General features: G+C 36.5%; 1 long non-coding RNA gene across 2 annotated transcripts in view; it reads left to right on the top strand.

Moving 5' to 3' along the window:
- Positions 1-17043, top strand: part of LOC139078901 (uncharacterized) — a 134357-nt gene that overhangs the window by 75848 nt on the left and 41466 nt on the right. The window contains exon 4 of one of the 2 annotated variants that reach the window (XR_011532085.1): positions 10289-10530. This is a non-coding gene — a long non-coding RNA (uncharacterized lncRNA). Of the gene's footprint in view, positions 1-10253; positions 10531-17043 lie in introns of those variants that run through there. The other variant, XR_011532086.1, reaches the window with a different exon arrangement.

Here is a 17043-nt window from a genome sequence, read left to right as displayed (position 1 = left end):
TGGTGTTCAGCGGGTGCACTCTGACTGACGGGGCCCTACTGAACCTCTTCTGACAGCAGGTACCCAATGTACTGGTTGTTTCGTTGCTTGAATGTCACACGTGCGTGCAGCTCAGTGCTCTGGTTTTGACAGTGGCCCCCAGGTGTTTTGAAGGAAAGATGGTGTTGCTCTCCATATACTGCACCTTAGAACTCTGGAGATACAAACCTTGAATATATACAATTTTTAGGTAAAAAAATAAAGGCTGCAGATAAAGCCCCAGATCCCTGTACTTTCTCCATAATAAAGTTTTTTTGGCCAACTTTTCTAAGATGTTAGAAGTTAGAGAAGCATGAGAAAACAGACTGCTTTCAGGAAACCCAAATTTTAGACAGCTAGAGATTAGGAAAGACATGTGGGAAGAGATTAGCAGATGGGGCTGTAAACAGGCCAGTTGTGAAGGATATTGAATATTGTGCTGTAGTTGTATGGAAAAGAATACCAAGGACATGGGTTAGTGTCTCAGCTCCATTGTTTAAACACCCAGGTGACTCTGGAAAAGTCACATCAGCCCCCAATTCTCAGTTTCTTAATCTATCAGATGGGGAGAAGACCTCACTGAAGAGACCTAGGCTCATTCCATATTTCTGCTCTGCTATCCTCAGACTGTCAGATTAGCTGCTCTCATGGTTACAAGAGGGCTGCTGCAGCTCCTAGCATCACATAATTATACACCAATGTCTGAAGGCAAACACAGGACCTATTGCATTTCACCAATTATAAGATGTCATTGGCTATAAGATGCACCATTATTTGATATACCACCACAAAAGAAACAGCACCACCAATTAGATTATGACAAGCTATTTGCTGTCAAATGCATCCTGAGTTAGCTAATCAATGAAATACAATGTACAATATATTTTCCTAGTGTCTGTAAGAATGTCTCTAAAAGCTTTTGCCACACCATTCCCCCTCTGTCAGCAGACTTCCCACATGCCAGCCCTTAAACCAATCCCTGGAAGTACCACTGTATCTGCCTTATTTTGTTTATGTCCTCCTGGTCTTTCTCCTGGGCCTTGGATGTTAGCAGCTGCTGGTGTAGCACTGTGGGCCAGTTCCATGCAAGCCCACTGCATTTGGTTAGTCTCTGGCTTCTGCCACCACTTCTGCACTGAAGCGAAGCACCATGCCAGGGGCTACTCCTTAGGGGGCAAACTCTTACCAATGGAAGACAGAGGTTGGAAGGGACTTGTAGATAAATTGCTTCTCTATTCCCCCCTCTGGTGGCCGGGTCTGAAACACTGGTTTTTGTTGTAGTTTGTCTGGAGACATCTTGAGTGGCTCAATAACTTTGTGTCTCTTTGTGAAATGGGGGCCAACCTGGAAAAGCATCAACTTTTAGCTCCCATTCTTTCTGCCTTTGCTCTTTACACCCTGGCATCACACCTCCCAGTACATATTTGCAATTCAGCCTCGCATCAGGCCTTGTTTTCTGTGGAAACAGGTTGATGCCACCACTATAATTACCTCAAACCAATCAGGATTAGTTCTAGTTACTTGAGGGAGGAGGGGACTTCAGGAGAAAACTAGGGCTCTGCTGATATGGCAGAGAGATGTCCTATGGAGTGGACGATCAACAGTGTTTGATAGTCCCTGCCCTGCTTCACTGGGTTGTTATAAGAGTTAAATGAGATCATGAGGTGTGAATGCACTCAGTCAACCATAAAATAACATAAAAATTTAGTGTTGTCATTAGACTTATGACTATTGATAAGTTCTAGAACCTTACTATTAAGTTACTCGTTTAACAAAAAATTATCTAATGGGCACCTATTATTTGCCAGTCACCTGGCCGGCATAGACCTTGCAGGCTTCTTATCTATAGGGGAAATGAGCAAATAAATGACGTGTGATTACAGTTTTCTAGAGGGAAATAGAGGGTATATTGTAAGAACCTAGCTTTGGGAGGTCAGACAAAGCTTCCTGGGCAAAATGATATATAAGGTGAGACCTAGAGGATGACGCGGGGATGGGTGGTTGTGAGTGGAAGGGAGTGCTGGGTAGAAAGAAAAGCATATATGAAGGTGAAGAGTGAGAGAGGGCTTGGTGTTCTTTGAGGCTAAGATGGTAAAGGCGAGTTGATAAACCATGGATTCCAGGAAGTTTGAATTGAATTGCTAAGGCAGTGAAGAGCCGCTGAAATGTTTAAGAAGGGTAGTTTTAGACAATTTTCTTCAATAATGGTAGAATGAATGGACTATTAAGGGGAGGGGAGGCAGGATGGGAAGCAAGCGAGGAAGCTGAGATGCCCCTACGTAATGTGGTATTTCCATTTGTTTAATTCAATTTTGAGGAGTTTTTCTTAGTATGAATATTCTTCCTAATTTAGGATTTCATGAATATTACAGACCCCACATATGTCTCTAACGCCCCCACATATGTCTCCTAAAGGAGAGGTTAACATTTTCAAGTAAAGGATAGAAGAGATCTTCGTGGTCTTTACCCCGACAATCATCTGCATAATGGCTCTCCTTTGTCGGTGCTGTTAGTTCTGATTAGATTGCGGGGGTACTAATGAGAGCAAGGTCAATAATGTGACTCCCCAGGGGAGCCAATTACCCCTGCAGAGAGAAGAACAACAAACTGAATTTCTATATGTGGCTAATCATCTGCAGCCCTGAGCCAGTGCTTACAGTGTACAAGGGGCAGAACCACTAGTTCACTCGCTCATTATTTTTTGATTTATTCATTCATTTATTTGTTTATTCCTTCCTTCTATGTTAGTCAGCTCAGGCTTCCATAACGAAATACCGCAGATTGGGTGGCCTAAACAGCAGACACTTACTTTCTCACAGTTCTGGAAGCCGGGAGTCCCAGATCAGGGTGCAGGCTGGTTCAGTTCCCGGTGAGGATTCTCCTCCTGCATGCAGATGGCTGACTTATTGCTGTGTGCTCACGTGGCCTTTCCTCAGTGCCCGTGGAGAAAAGAGTGTGAGCAAGCTCTCTGGTATCTTTTCGTACAAGGGCCTGATCCCATCACGAAGGCCCACCCCCATGACCTCATCCAACCTTAATTATCTCCCAAAGGCCGCATCTCCAAATCCCATCATATTGGGCATACGGCTTCAATATGTTGAATTTGGGGGACACAAACATGCAGTTGATAGCACTTCTTTTTTGCCTTCCTCCCTTCAATCTTTTATTTTTTTCCATTTAACCTGCATTTATTGAATATCTTCTATGGGTGAACTATGGTGTTAGGCACTGTTGGTACAAAAATAAGCTAACATATGTCTTACTTCAAAGAGGTGTGGTGGGGAAAGAGAAGCAAGAAAATAAAAGATGCCAGTGTGGTGTGCGAGCACTTTAAAATAGTTATGCGTGAAGTGAAAGTACAGAGGAGAAATATACACCTTTATAAATATAACCTTCGTGGTGTGGGGCAAAGAGAAGAAGGAGGGAAAGGAGTGGGACATGGCCTATTATTGAGGAGGGAGCCTTAGGAAGTGCTTCAAAGGAGAAGAGATGCTTGAGCAGTCTTAAATGAAAGGAGACCTCAGCCTGGCTGGGCTGTTGGAGGTAGGGCTGGGCTTGGTACTCCACCTACAGGGAATGCACAGGAGAAGTCTAAGGTATGTGACAGCATCATGTGTGCAGGGAACAAGTTTGTCATGAATGGAGCGACCTGGGAGAGTCAACAGATGAGGCTGTGAAGGCGGGCAAGAAGAAGATCATGAGCGTCCTCTGTACCCTGTTACAAAGTCTGAATTTATTTTGAAGACATTAAGATGCTCCAAAGGTTTTAAAGGGGGGAGTGACATAAACAGATATACATTTTTGGAATGTGGATGAATTTAGGAAAAGGGAGGATGCATAGGCAAGTTTGAAAGCAGAGAGACGATTACAGTGCTGTTTGTGAATCTGCTCCCAACGTTGTTTGTCCTATTGACTGGGGATCAAAACTATCTCATACAGGATGGTTTTGCCCATACAAGATGCTACACAGAGGTGGAGAAGGAGAGCAAAACTACTGGGGTTTGGATAAAGTAAATATGAATATAGACACTGTTCAAGAGAAAATGCTCACCATATGTGGGAGGCAGGTTCTAGAAGATTAGGTGACTAAGGAAATTTATGAATTCCATAATAATAATGAAATTTTCACCCTTTTAACCACTTTTTAATCTAGCATATGCTTTGTTTTTCTTTAATTGACAAAGTCAAGAACATCAAACATTCTGAAATAATGCTACATGCTTGGTTTGAGAAAGGGCCTCATCTCCCTGTGTAAGAGACAGCATGGCTTGTCACAGTAGATGGTGACTAATGCTATGAAGTCAGAACTGTGAGTATTGGTGATGACATATTCTTAAAAGTTTTCCTCTGACCTTGAGTTGCAGAACCAAGAAATAAATGGGAATATTATTAGATTTCTAAGTTTTCCCAAGGAGTTTCCATTTTGGATTCATAAAATCAGCTTGACATAACTCAAAGCTTCCTGTCCAGGTGAAATTCACTCAGCGGGATTTACTACCATGCGGATGAAATTCTAATGAATGATAATTCCTCTCATCTTGTTCAGGAAAAAACAAATGCTGTTTACTCATCCCTCCCTCCCTGAATGGAGGAAGGACGTTTAATCTGCATGTCACTTTCTTTTGCCAGAAGTCAGTAACCCCTAGTATTTTTAGCTCTTTTTGAAAGTCCATTAGTAGCATTGGTTTTTTGAGACCTTTCCTGCGTTCTGCACTCACATCAGCATATTTCTGGTTTCTGCTTGACCTCCAGGAGATTTTCTGGGGCTCTTCCTCTTTTATTCACCTTCCTGTTCATAAACCCTGCCTAGATTTCCTTAAGTCTCTTTCTGTCTTTCTACTTTTTATTTATTGTCTGGTTCTCATTTTTATCCTTTCTCAATGTTAGAGTTGTTCCTAGAATGTATGTCATTCCAAATAGCCACCCACATATGTCACAGGTTCAAGCTCTTGCACCTGTGTTCTCTTCAGCGATTGTGTGACCACCTCTCAGATGCAGGACATGAGAGCTGTGTGGGAGTAATGCTGTACAGTGACACACAGAATCTATAGGCACACAGTGATGACACTACATTCAAAGGAGCTATCACTCTAATCGGCAGTGTGTGATTGCCCCATTTTAAATCTAGGCAAATTATAGGGTGAAAACAACTTCTGGTGGAAATACCTTAATAGTTTATTTATTAGACACTTAAGGAGAACTGAAAAACTTATTGAATAAAGAATGAGTGGTGCCAGTTCTGTTTCCTTCACTAGTTGAAAGTTGGGGTTCACTGTGGTGTGAGGTCAGAGAACAGAAAATAAATGGAATGATTCTCACCCTTGTAATTGCTTTGCTTTCTGTGTTTTCCGCCAAGAGAGGTGACATCCACTAGGCCCAAGGGAGATACATGTATATAGGTATTAAAGAGTTAAAAAGCAAAGCCCTAGTTATACATGGATAGAGTGAATTAAGGCTAAATTTTATCACACATAAGAGCTTTTAACTTCAATCTTTAGCTGAGGACGTTTTCTATGTGAGGCAGGAATAGTCACACACAATTAGACATTATTGAGTCATGAGAGAAGGTCTTCCAGGCAGTCCAGAAAATATTTATTTCTCATTTAGAATCATGCCAGACTTAAAACAAAGCAAAACAAAACTAAACTACTTTCTTATGGAGCAGGAGTAGGCATATGATGAATTATACAGGCACGGTCACGTGACCTGTGAGCCTGCATTGCAAGTATCTGTGCAGGAGCAGTCAAGAGGTAAAAGGAGAAATAGAAGAAGAGTGAGGGAAATAGAAAGACGCTGTACTTCTGCGTAGTCTGTTGGTATAGCTGCCTTTGGATGGAGGGGGTTGTCAGTACAGTACAGTTTCAGTACTATAGGGCTTTTTCTTTTTTGGAAGACTGGCTTTATTATTTCGTTCAAAGTATATGATGATTTTTCAGATGATTCACTGGTATACAAATACTAGGATTGAAACTTGTTTCAAAGAAATGTTAATTTTGGGGGCCGACTCAGTGGCGTAGTGGTTAAGTTCACGCACTCTGCCTTGGCGGCCCAAGGTTCACCGGTTCGGATTCTGGGCACAGACCTCTGCACTGCTCTTCAAGCCGTGCTGTGGTGGCATCCCATATAGAAGAACTAGAGGGACTTACAACTAGGATATACAATTACGTACCGGGCTTTGGGGCAAAAAAAAAAAAAAAAAGAGGAAGATTGGCAGCAGATGTTAGCTCAGGGCCAGTCTTGCACACCAGAAAGAAAGAAGTGTTTTTTTAAGAATTACTTGCTTTGTAAAAGTTCGAAAAATTTCAGCTTCACTCTAGCTTCACTCTCTTTGTGGGAAGCAAAATTAGCCTAATGCAAGATTTAGAGATTTCAAGCATTCATTTTGCTGAATTTTAACAAATATGTATACCACCACCATCAAGATATAGAACATTTTCATCACCCGGAAAGTCTGTCATGCCAATTCTAGTCAGTTCCCACATCCAGCTGGCAACCAGTGATCGGCTTTCTATCACAAAGCTTAGTCTTGCCTGTTCTTGAATATCATATAAATGGAATCATACACTAGGGGCACTTTTTTCTGCCTGGCTTCTTTTCCACAAGCAATGTTTTAAGGTTTATCCATGTTGTTGTATGTTTCAATAGTTTTTTTATTTTATTAATGAGTGGTGTTCCATTATATGAATAAATTACAATGCATTTATTAATTCTCATGAATATTTAGATTTTTTCTAATTTTTGGTTATTGTGAAATAAACTGCTGTAAGCATTTTCATGCAAGTCTTTTTGTGGGCATGTGTTTTCATTTATCTTGGTTACATATATAGGAATGGAATTATTGGACAAGGGATGGGTACGTATCAAATTTGTAAGGAACTGCCAAACACTTTTCTGAAGTGATTGACTGTTTTGCATTTCTACCAGCAATAACGTGCAAGAATTCCAGTTGTTCCACATTCTCAGTAACGTTTGATATTGTCTGTCTTTTTAATTTTAGCTCTTTCAGTTAGTTTGAAATGGTAAGTGGTATTTCATTGTCCTTTTAACTTTCAACTTCCTGATAAATAATGGTTTTGAACACATTTACGTGCTGTTTATGTGTTATAGTGTGTGCTCATATCCTTTTTGTGAAATGTCTGTTCAAGTCTGCAGTCTACTATGTAATTGGGTTGTTTGTTTTCTTCTTCTAGTTTATAGCAATTATTTCTGTATTCTGGATACACATTCTTTGACAGGTATATGTAATACAAATATTTTCTATCAGATTGTGACATGCCTTTTTATTTCTTAACAGTTCTTATATGTGATCCTTACCAGTCCTACTGCTTTATTTTGTCCTCTCAAAGAAAGCTATGGCAACCTCAAGTTTGTGAGGACATTGTCCTATGTTTAGAAGTTTTTTAGCTTTTATATTTAAATGTATAATCCTTGTTGAATTATATTTTTGTGTCTAGTGTGAGGTAGGAGTTGAAATTTTAGTTTTTCTTATGTTACTCAGTTGGTCCAGCCATGTTTGCTGAAAAGACTTCCATTTTCCCTGTTGAATTATCTTGGCACCTTTGTCAAAATCAACTGATCCAATATTGTGTAGGTATATTTCTTAAATATTTTTCAAATCTATTCTTAACCCCCTAATACAGTGTCTTGATTACTACAGCTTTATAGATTGTTGTAAAATCAGTTAGCATAAGTCTTTAACTTTGTTTTACTTTTTCCAGATTACTTGGTATATCTAGGCCCTTTGCATTTACAGAAAAATTTTGGAATTATTTTGTCATTTTCTGCAAAGAGAGACTGTTTGAAATATTGTTTGGGATGATGCTAAATCTGACATCTTAACAATATTAAATCTCATAATAGTCTTCTTTAATTTCTCTTAGCAGTGTTATGTAGATTTCAATATAGAAGACTTGCCTACTTTCATTAAATTTATTCCAAAAGATATTTTTGATAGCTTTATTGAGCTGTAACTTACATAATATGAAAGACATCCATTGCAAGTGTACAATTCAACGCTTTTGATAAATTTATAGATGATGTAAACATCATCTCAGTCCAGTTTTAGAAAATTTCCATCACCCAGAAAAGTTCCCTCATATTCATTTACAGATAATCCCCATTCACCCTCCCAGCCCTAGGCAACTGCTGATCTACTTGATATTTCTATAGATTTGTCTCTGTAGGCATTTAATATAAATGAATCATACAACAGGTCATCTTTTGCAGCTGGCTTCTTTCATTAGCATAATGTTTTTGAGGTTCATTCTTGTAGGATGTATCAGTGGTCTGTTCCTTTCAACTGTTGAATAGAATTCATGGATATAGCAAAATTTGTTTATTCATTCACTAGTTGATGGACATTTTTTCCTTGGTTTTTGGCTATTATGAATAAAGTTGCTATGAACATTCTTACACATGTCTTTGTGTAGATATGTGTTTTCATTTCTTTTGGGGTGGATTCCTAACAGTTAAATCAGTGGTTTCTATGGTAGGTTTGTGTTTAGCTTTTTGAGGAACTTGCAACTGTTCTCCAACATGGTTAAACTCTGTTTTTTCATCAGCAGTATACAAGGTTCTGGTTGCTTCACACACTTGCCAAAACATGCTATTGTCTGTCTTCGATTATAGCCATTCTACCAGGTGTGTGGTGGTACTTTGTTGTGGTTTCAATTTGCATTTCCCTAATGACTCATGATGCTGAGCATCTTTTTGGTCTCATTAACCACTTCTGTATCTACTCAAATCTTTTGCCCATTTTTAAACATTGGTTTTTTGTCTTCTTATTTTTGGATTGTAAGTGTTCTTTATCTGTTCTGAATATAAGACCTTTATCAGATAGATGATTTGCAAATATTTCTCCCAGTCTGCAGCTTGTTTTTTCACTTTCTTAATGATGTCTTTTGAAGGGTAAAGTTTTAAATTATGATGATGTCTAATTTGTCTATTGTTTCTTTTATGGCTTGTCCTTTTAACATCATATGTAACAACTCTTTGCCCAACTGTTGCTCACAAAAATTTTCACCTTTTTCCCTAAAACATCTATAGTTTTAATTTGTACATTTATGTCTATGATCCATTTTGAGTTAATTTTCTGTGTATATTGTGAGGTAAGGGTTCAAGTTTATTGTATTTTGTAATTAGATTTCCAATTATCACCAAACCATTTTTGTAAAAAGACTGTTTTTTCTCCCATGGAATTGTTTTGGCAATTTTGTGTGAAATCAAATGACCATAAATATAAGGATTTGTTTCTGGACTCTCAGTCCTGTTCCATTGATTTATATGCTTATTCTTGAGCCAATATCACATTGGTTTTATTAGTTTGGCTTTATAGTAAGTTTTGAAATCAGGTAGCGAAAGTCCTCTAACTTTGTCTTTTGTTTTCAAAATTGTTTTTGGCTGTTCTATGTCCTTTGAATTCTAGGTCCATATACATTTTAGCATCAGCTTGTTAATTACTACAAAAAGCCTGCTGGGATTTTGGTGGGGATGCATTGATTTTATAAGCCAATTTGAGGACACTTGCCACCTTTTAAATTTCGAGTCTTCTAATCCATGAACAAGAAATACTTTTCCATTTATTTAGATCTTAATTTCTCATAACAATATTTTGTAGTTTTCAGTGTATAGGATTTGCATTACTTTTGATAATTTTACTCTTAAGTATTTTATTCTTTTTGATAATGAAATTTTCTTAATTTCAGTTTGCTCTTGTTGATTGCTTCCTATATAGAAATACAATTGATGTTTCTATGTTGATCAATCTTGTATCCTGCAACCTTGATAAACTTGTTTATTAACTCCAGCAGTTTGTGTATGTCTGTGTTCATGTTAGAGCAGGGAAATCCTTGAATATAGGATCATATCATCTGATAATAAAGAGAGTTAATTCTTTCTTTCCCTTCTGGATGTCTTTTATTTCTTTTAGTTGAGTGATTGCCCTGGGTAGAACCCCCAGTACAATGCTGAATATTGGTATCAAAGCAGACATCCCTACCTTGTGCCTGACCTTAGGGGGATGCATTCAGTCTTTAGGCATTAATTATGATGTTGGTTATGCAGTTTTCACAGATGCCCTTCATCAGTGTGGTAGGCAAAACAATGGCCCCTCAAAGATGTCCACATCCTAATCCCCAGAAACTATGAATATGTTACCTTATATATCAAAAGGAATTTTTCAGAAATGTTTAATGTTATGGACCTAAAGATGGTGACATTATCCTGGATTATTTACAGGGTCCACTCTAATCCCAAATGTCCTTAAAAACAGAGAATGTTTCCTGACCATGATCTGAGAAAGAGATGTGATGATGGAAAAAGGTCAGAGAGCTGCTGCATCACTGGCTTTGAAGAAGGAAGAAGGGAGCTGTGAATCAAGGAATACGGCAGCCTCTAGAAGCTACAAAAGGCCTGGAAATGAATTCTCCCCTAGAGCGTCCAGAAAGGAATGCAGGCATGCTGACACCGTGTTCACCTGGAGAGACCCACATCAAACTTCTAATCTACAGGACTGTAAGAAAATAGCTTTGTGTTGTTTCAAGCTACTAAGTTTGTGGTGATTTGTCATGGCAATAGTAGAGATATAATCAAATTGATAAAGTTTTTTTATTCCTAGTTTGAGAATGTTTATCATACATGAAGGTTGGAAAGCCTCAAATGCTTTCTCTGGACCTATGTGCACGGGATAATGTGGTTTGTATCCTTTATTCTATTAACACGGTATTATATGATTTGTCACTATTCTTTTTATTCTACATTCTATTAACATTGCTAATAAATGGTATATTACATTAAATGATTTTTGGATGTTAAACCAACTTTTCGATCTTGGGATAAATCCACTTGGTCAATACATAATCCTTTTTAACTGTGCTGAACTCATGTTGCTACTATTTTGTTGAGGATTTTTACATGTGTGTTAATGAGGCCTACTGGTCTATAGTTTTTTGCGATGTCTTTGACTTTGGTATCAGAGTAATAGCAAGGATATTTTTACGCTATTGTAAGTGATATTGCTTTCCACTTCACTTTTCAATTGCTTGATTTTTTGATTACTGTTTTCTGTATCCAATCTGAAAAAACATATTTTCCTACCACAAAGTCATTATAATATTCTCATGTCTTTTATTCTAGAAGCTTAACAGCTTTAGCTCTTACATTTAGGTCTAATATTTATCTCAGGTTAATTTGGGAGCATGGTGTGAGGTAGAGATTTGCTTTATTTCTCCAAGTGGATAGTCAACACTTTTTAAAATTGAATTTCTTTAGAACCCTCGTTGAAAATCATTTCATGGTTTATGTGTGGGACTATTTCTTGACCATATGCTTCACTCAACTATTTGTTTATACTTTTGACATTACTACCAGTCCTGATGGCTGTATCTTTGCAGTGAATCTTGGAGTCAGCTAGAATAAATCCTGAAACTTATTTTTTCATTTTCAATACTGTTTTGGCAATTCTGTGCCCTTTGCATTTTTATATAAAATTTAAGAAGTAATTACCAATTTCTATGGGAATACTTGCAGATATTTTCTTTGAACTTTATTGACTATATGGATTGACTTTGGGAGAACTGACATCTTAAAGATATAAAGTCTTTCAGTTCATGAACTCACTATATCCTTTATTTTATTTGGATTCTCTTTTTTTCAGCAATGTTTTTTAGTTTTCAATGTGGAGACCTTATATTTCTTTATTGTATTTTTCCCTAAGTATTTTATATTTTTGGATGCTATTGCAAATGGTATTGCTTTTTAAAATGTATTTTCTTATTGTTCATTCCTAGTATATATAAATTGAGTTTTGTAAAAAGACTTTGTATCTTGTGACATTGTCAAATTCGCTTATTAGTTCTATTAATTTTAAAAGATTCATTGATTTTCTTCATATGCAATCATATCACTTGCAAAAAAGACAATTTCAATTCTTCATTGCCACTTTTATCTTTTTCTTTCTTTATTGCACTGGATATTGAAGTTAAATATAAATGGTGAGAGAAGACATTGTTGCCTTTTTCTTGATTTTAGGGGAAAAGAATTCACTATACCACTATTAAGTATAATATTAGCTGTCATTTTATTAGTAGATGCCCTTTATCAATTTGGGTTTTTTTCTATTTCTAATTTGCTGTGAGCTTTTTAAAAAATAAGTGAGTATTGAATGTTATCAAATACTTTTTCTTCATCAATTGAAATTATCACAGGATTTTCCTCCTTTAATATTTTGATTTTGTGAATTACATGTATTCACTTTTGCATTATAAACTAATATTATATTCTTCAGATGAACCATATTTAGTTTTGATGTCTTATCCTTCGTATGTATTGCTGGATTTGATCTAATAAAATTTTGTTGAATATTTTTGAGCCTCTGATCATGAGGGATAATGGTCTGTAATTTCCATGCCCAGTTTTGATATCAGGATTTTCTGGCCTGATAAAATAAGTTGTGAAATGTTCTCTTCTTATCTATTTTCTGAAAACATATTTGTAATATTGGCATTATTTTTTCCCTAAATGTTTGATAAACTTCATTAGTGAAGCTGTATGGATCCCTCATGGAAAGTTTTAAAATTATGAATTGAATTTCTTTAATGAATTCATTTTCAGGTATTCTATCCCCTGTTGTGTCAGTTTTGGCAAAGAAAATTGTTCCTTTTAAGTTGTTGGAGGTGTTGGCATAGCTTTGTTCAAATTGTATCTGTGTTGTTATTTTTAATGTTTGTAGGATCTAAAGTGTTGTTTCCTATTTCGTTCTGGATGTATATTTTTTAAATTTTTAAATCTGAATCAGTCTTCTAAGGAGTTTATCAATTTTTTTTTTAAATAATTTTTTTTTTTAGATTTTTAAAATTTTTTTCCTTTTTCTCCCCAAAGCCCCCCGGTACATAGTTGTATATTCTTCATTGTGGGTCCTTCTAGTTGTGGCATGTGGGACGCTGCCTCAGTGTGGTTTGATGAGCAGTGCCATGTCCGCGCCCAGGATTCGAACCAACGAAACACTGGGCCGCCTGCAGTGGAGCGCGCAAACTTAACCACTCGGCCACGGGGCCAGCCCCGAGTTTATCAATTTTTATTGTTATTTTTCAGAGAACCAAATTTTGGCTTTGTTGATTTTTCTGTATTGGTAGTCAGTTACCTATTTCATTGAATTCTGCTCTTAAAGTTATGTTTTCTCTTTTTGTATTTATTTTGAGTTTATTTTTACTTTTTTTCTAGTTTAAGGTAAAAGCATAGATTATTGATTTTACACCTTTTTTTTAAAGAAGCCATAATATAAGTACTTAAAACTGTAAAATTCCCACTAACGATTGGTTTAGCTGAATTCCACAAATATTGATAAGTTGCATTGTCATTTTTCTTTAAACTATATTCTAATTTATTTTGATTTCTTTACTGATTCTGAAATTATTCAGAAGAGTATTTTTTAATATACAAATATCTAGAGATTTTTCCAAATATGTTTTTTGTTATTGAGTTCTAATGCAGTTCTATTTTAGTCAGAGAATATTATGTCAATCCTTTTAGCTTTTATTGAAACTTGCGTTATAGCCCAGTACATGGCCTATCTTGGTGAATGTTGAATGTGCTGTTGAGGAAAAAAAACATTCTGCTGCACATAGTGCAATTTTTCTAAATGTTAAATACCCAAGTTGTGACAGTGTTATTCAAATATTCTTATTGATTTCTATCTTCTTGTTTTATTGCTTAGAGAAAGGTGTTAACACCTTCAACCATGTGGATATGTTCTTTTCATTGTTTCTAGTTTTCCATCACGTATTTGAGAGCTTTTTTATTAGGTGCCCAGATATTTAAGATCATTTTGTCTTCTTGGTGAATGGTCCCTTTTCTCATTCTCAAATTCCCCTCTTAATTTTTTGGAATGCTCTGTCTTCGTTTAGTTTGTCCGATATTAAAAATTCACATAAGCTTTCTTATTTGAATTGTGCATAATGTGTTTTTCTTTTTGTCCTTTTACTTTTTACCTTTTTTCCTTCATATTGAAAGCGTTCTTATCATGTATGAAAATCTTTGCTTTTTAATTAGCATGTTGGGTCTACTTACATTTAATGTATCTATTTCTATATTTCGATTAGGTCATCTTGGTGTTTGTTTTACTGTATTCCATGTATTATTTGTTCCTGCTATGTTTCTTTACTGCTTTTTTTTTGGTGATTCAAGTATTTTTCAGTATTGTATTTATCTCCTCTATTGACATTGTAGTCATGTTTGTGTTTTTTGTAAGTTATTTCTCTAGGGATCCCAATATGCATCTTTAACTTACCATAGTCTACTTTAAAATATATTTTGTTACTTTATGATCAACTTAAAAACCTTACAATAATACACTTCTTTTTACCACCTCCTACACTTTGCACGTGTGTGTTCGTGTGTGCATAATCTTTTACATTTTTTATTTACTGGCGTTGTTACTCTTTTGGGTGCCTTTTCTTTCCTGCAGAATCAGGCTTCTCTCTGACATTATTTTTCTTCCACCTAAGGAAAGTTTTCGGTGTTTTTAAAAGTCTGTTGGAAAACAATTCTTCCAGCATTTGTATGTCTGAAAATATCTGTTTTTCTTACTTTTGAAAGATGTTTTCACTGGATGTAGAATTATAGATCAAAGGAATTTTTCTTTTAACACTTTAAGGATGTTGTTCCATTGTCTTTTCGCTCCAATCTTTGTAATGACAAGTTAGTGAATATTATTATTGTTATGAACTTTTATGTAGTTTTTTTTTTTCTGTCTACTTTCAAGATCTTCTCTTTATCTTTGGTTTTTTGAAGTTGACTATAATGTGCCTAAGTGTGATTTTTTTGATATTACACTTCAAAATATAAGATATTATGTAATACAGCATATTATGCAGGTTTTGCTGAGATTCTGTGATCTGTGGGGTGGTGTCTTTGTTCAATTTTGGAAGATTCTTGGTCATTATGTGTTAAAGTATTTATTCTGCTTCTCTTTTTCTCTTTATCTTCTAGAACTCCAATTACATAGATGTTAGATTATCTGATACCCCTGCCTTCCCTTATCTTAGATGCTCTGGATCATTTTTATTGATTTTCTGTTTTTGTTTTGATTTGGATAATATATATTGACCTGTGTTAGCACTGACTGATGTTTTCATCTGCTGAATATAGTTCATCCAGTTTACAATGATAATCCCATTGAAAAAAAATTTCATTTCAGATACGGTATTTTTCACGTTTGGCATCCATATGGTTCTTTTTTTTAAAAAGACAGTAGTAAACCAGACTTTATTTAGGGAAACTACTACAGTGCGGTCTGTAGTAAGGAAAAGAGATTGAGCTCAACTCCCTGGTTTTTTTTGTATAGTTCTCATCTCTTGGCTGAAATTCTCTATCAGTTCACACTTTTTCTTCTTTTACATTTTCCATTAGGAATATAAACATATGTTATTTCACCTGGGTTTTCTCTGTGTCTGTTTGTTTTGTTTGTTTCTTCTCTTGATAGTGGGCTACATATTCTTACTTATTCCTGTGTGCTGGACATCATGTGTAAAATAACAGTAGAGACTGAACTAAGTAATATTGATACTAAAAAATGGCTTACCGCTTTTTTTGTCAAGTGCTTTTAGAGGCTGGAGTCATTCTAATCTGGAGTTGGTCTTGGTTTAGGCTGTTTTTACTTTTGTTAGATTCATTTCATCAAGTCTTAGGATTATCTGAGGGCAGGCACAGAACCTTTCCCTTAGCAAGGCTTTGAATCCAAGGGTTTGTATCTGTTCTCTGGCCTGCCATTAGACGCCAGGTGGCTATGCTCACCTGCGCCTCACTGATTCTTTTCCTGGTGTCTTGCCCGTCCTTCTAGTGCAGAGGCTACTGCTTTGTACTCAGCATACAGACTGGAGTTCCTGTGTTGTTTCTCTTAGTTTTCATGCTCCATCTTCAGACTTTGTGGGACCCATGCTGCTGCTGTTTAGGGGTTTAAATCTACTGTATTCTATTTGTTTGTTTGTTTCATCTGTTCTTTGTTCCTTTTTTCTTCTTTTACCACTTTTTTTTAGATTAATTCAGTAATATTTATAATTCCATTTTATCTCCCTTTTTTGTTTTATTATTTTCTGCCCTTGCCCCAGCAACCAATGGCCACTTCCTGAACTCAAGGTAAGGCCTAAAATGCTCATGGGATTTCTTTAAGTTCTCTTGCATTTCCTTCAGACTTCATCAGGCCCCTTAAGGGTGCAGCTCAGGTGTTATCTCTCAGCTTTCTTTCTGTATCCCCATTGTAGACAATCACTGCTTGGAATTCAGTGTAAGGTTTGGAACTATCATGAAGTTTCTCTCCACTCTTCTACTCTACCCTGAGACTTCAGCAGGCCCTTCTTACTGGCACCATAGGAGGTGACTTCTCTCCTCCTCTGACCCCAGTCTTTCTCAGAAGTACTCGGGAAAGGCCCTTAGAAAAGAACTGAGGGTGGTGCAGACTCCCCTTGGGTCTGAGGCTTCTAGGGATCATCAGTTGCCATGTCAACCCATCCTTGAGCTTTAAAAATATGTCATAAGCTCAACTATTTTCTTCTTACACTTTCTACAGCAGCTTCTTCCTCCTGCTACTGCTTCAACAAGAATGCAGGCAACTCTGGGTCCCTTTTCTTTTATGATCGACTTGTAAATTTTTGGATTTTAATTTATTATTTTTTTGTGACTTCAATTTTGATTTTGTAGTTTATGTGGCAGCAACTCACCCAATGAATATTTTTTATTTCAGATATGATGTTGTTCCAGTATACTATCAGACTTTCTATTTGGTTTCTATTTTAGTTTTTATTTCTATGCTGAGGTTTCCCCATTGGTTCATACATTAGTTCCATCTTTTTCTTTTTCTTTTTTCTTTGTGAAAGATTAGCTTTGAGCTAACATCTGCTGCCAATTCTCCTCTTGTTGCTGAGGAAGACTGGCCCTGAGCTCACATCCATGCCCATCTTCCTCTACTTTGTATGAGAGATGCCTGCCACAGCATGGCTTGACAAATGGTGTGTGGGTCTGCACCCGGGATCC

Source organism: Equus przewalskii, chromosome 23 (assembly GCF_037783145.1).
Source record: "Equus przewalskii isolate Varuska chromosome 23, EquPr2, whole genome shotgun sequence".
NCBI classification, from domain to species: domain Eukaryota; kingdom Metazoa; phylum Chordata; class Mammalia; order Perissodactyla; family Equidae; genus Equus; species Equus przewalskii.
The sequence above is the reverse complement of the archived record's forward strand: the minus strand, read 5'-3'. Positions and strand labels throughout refer to the sequence as shown.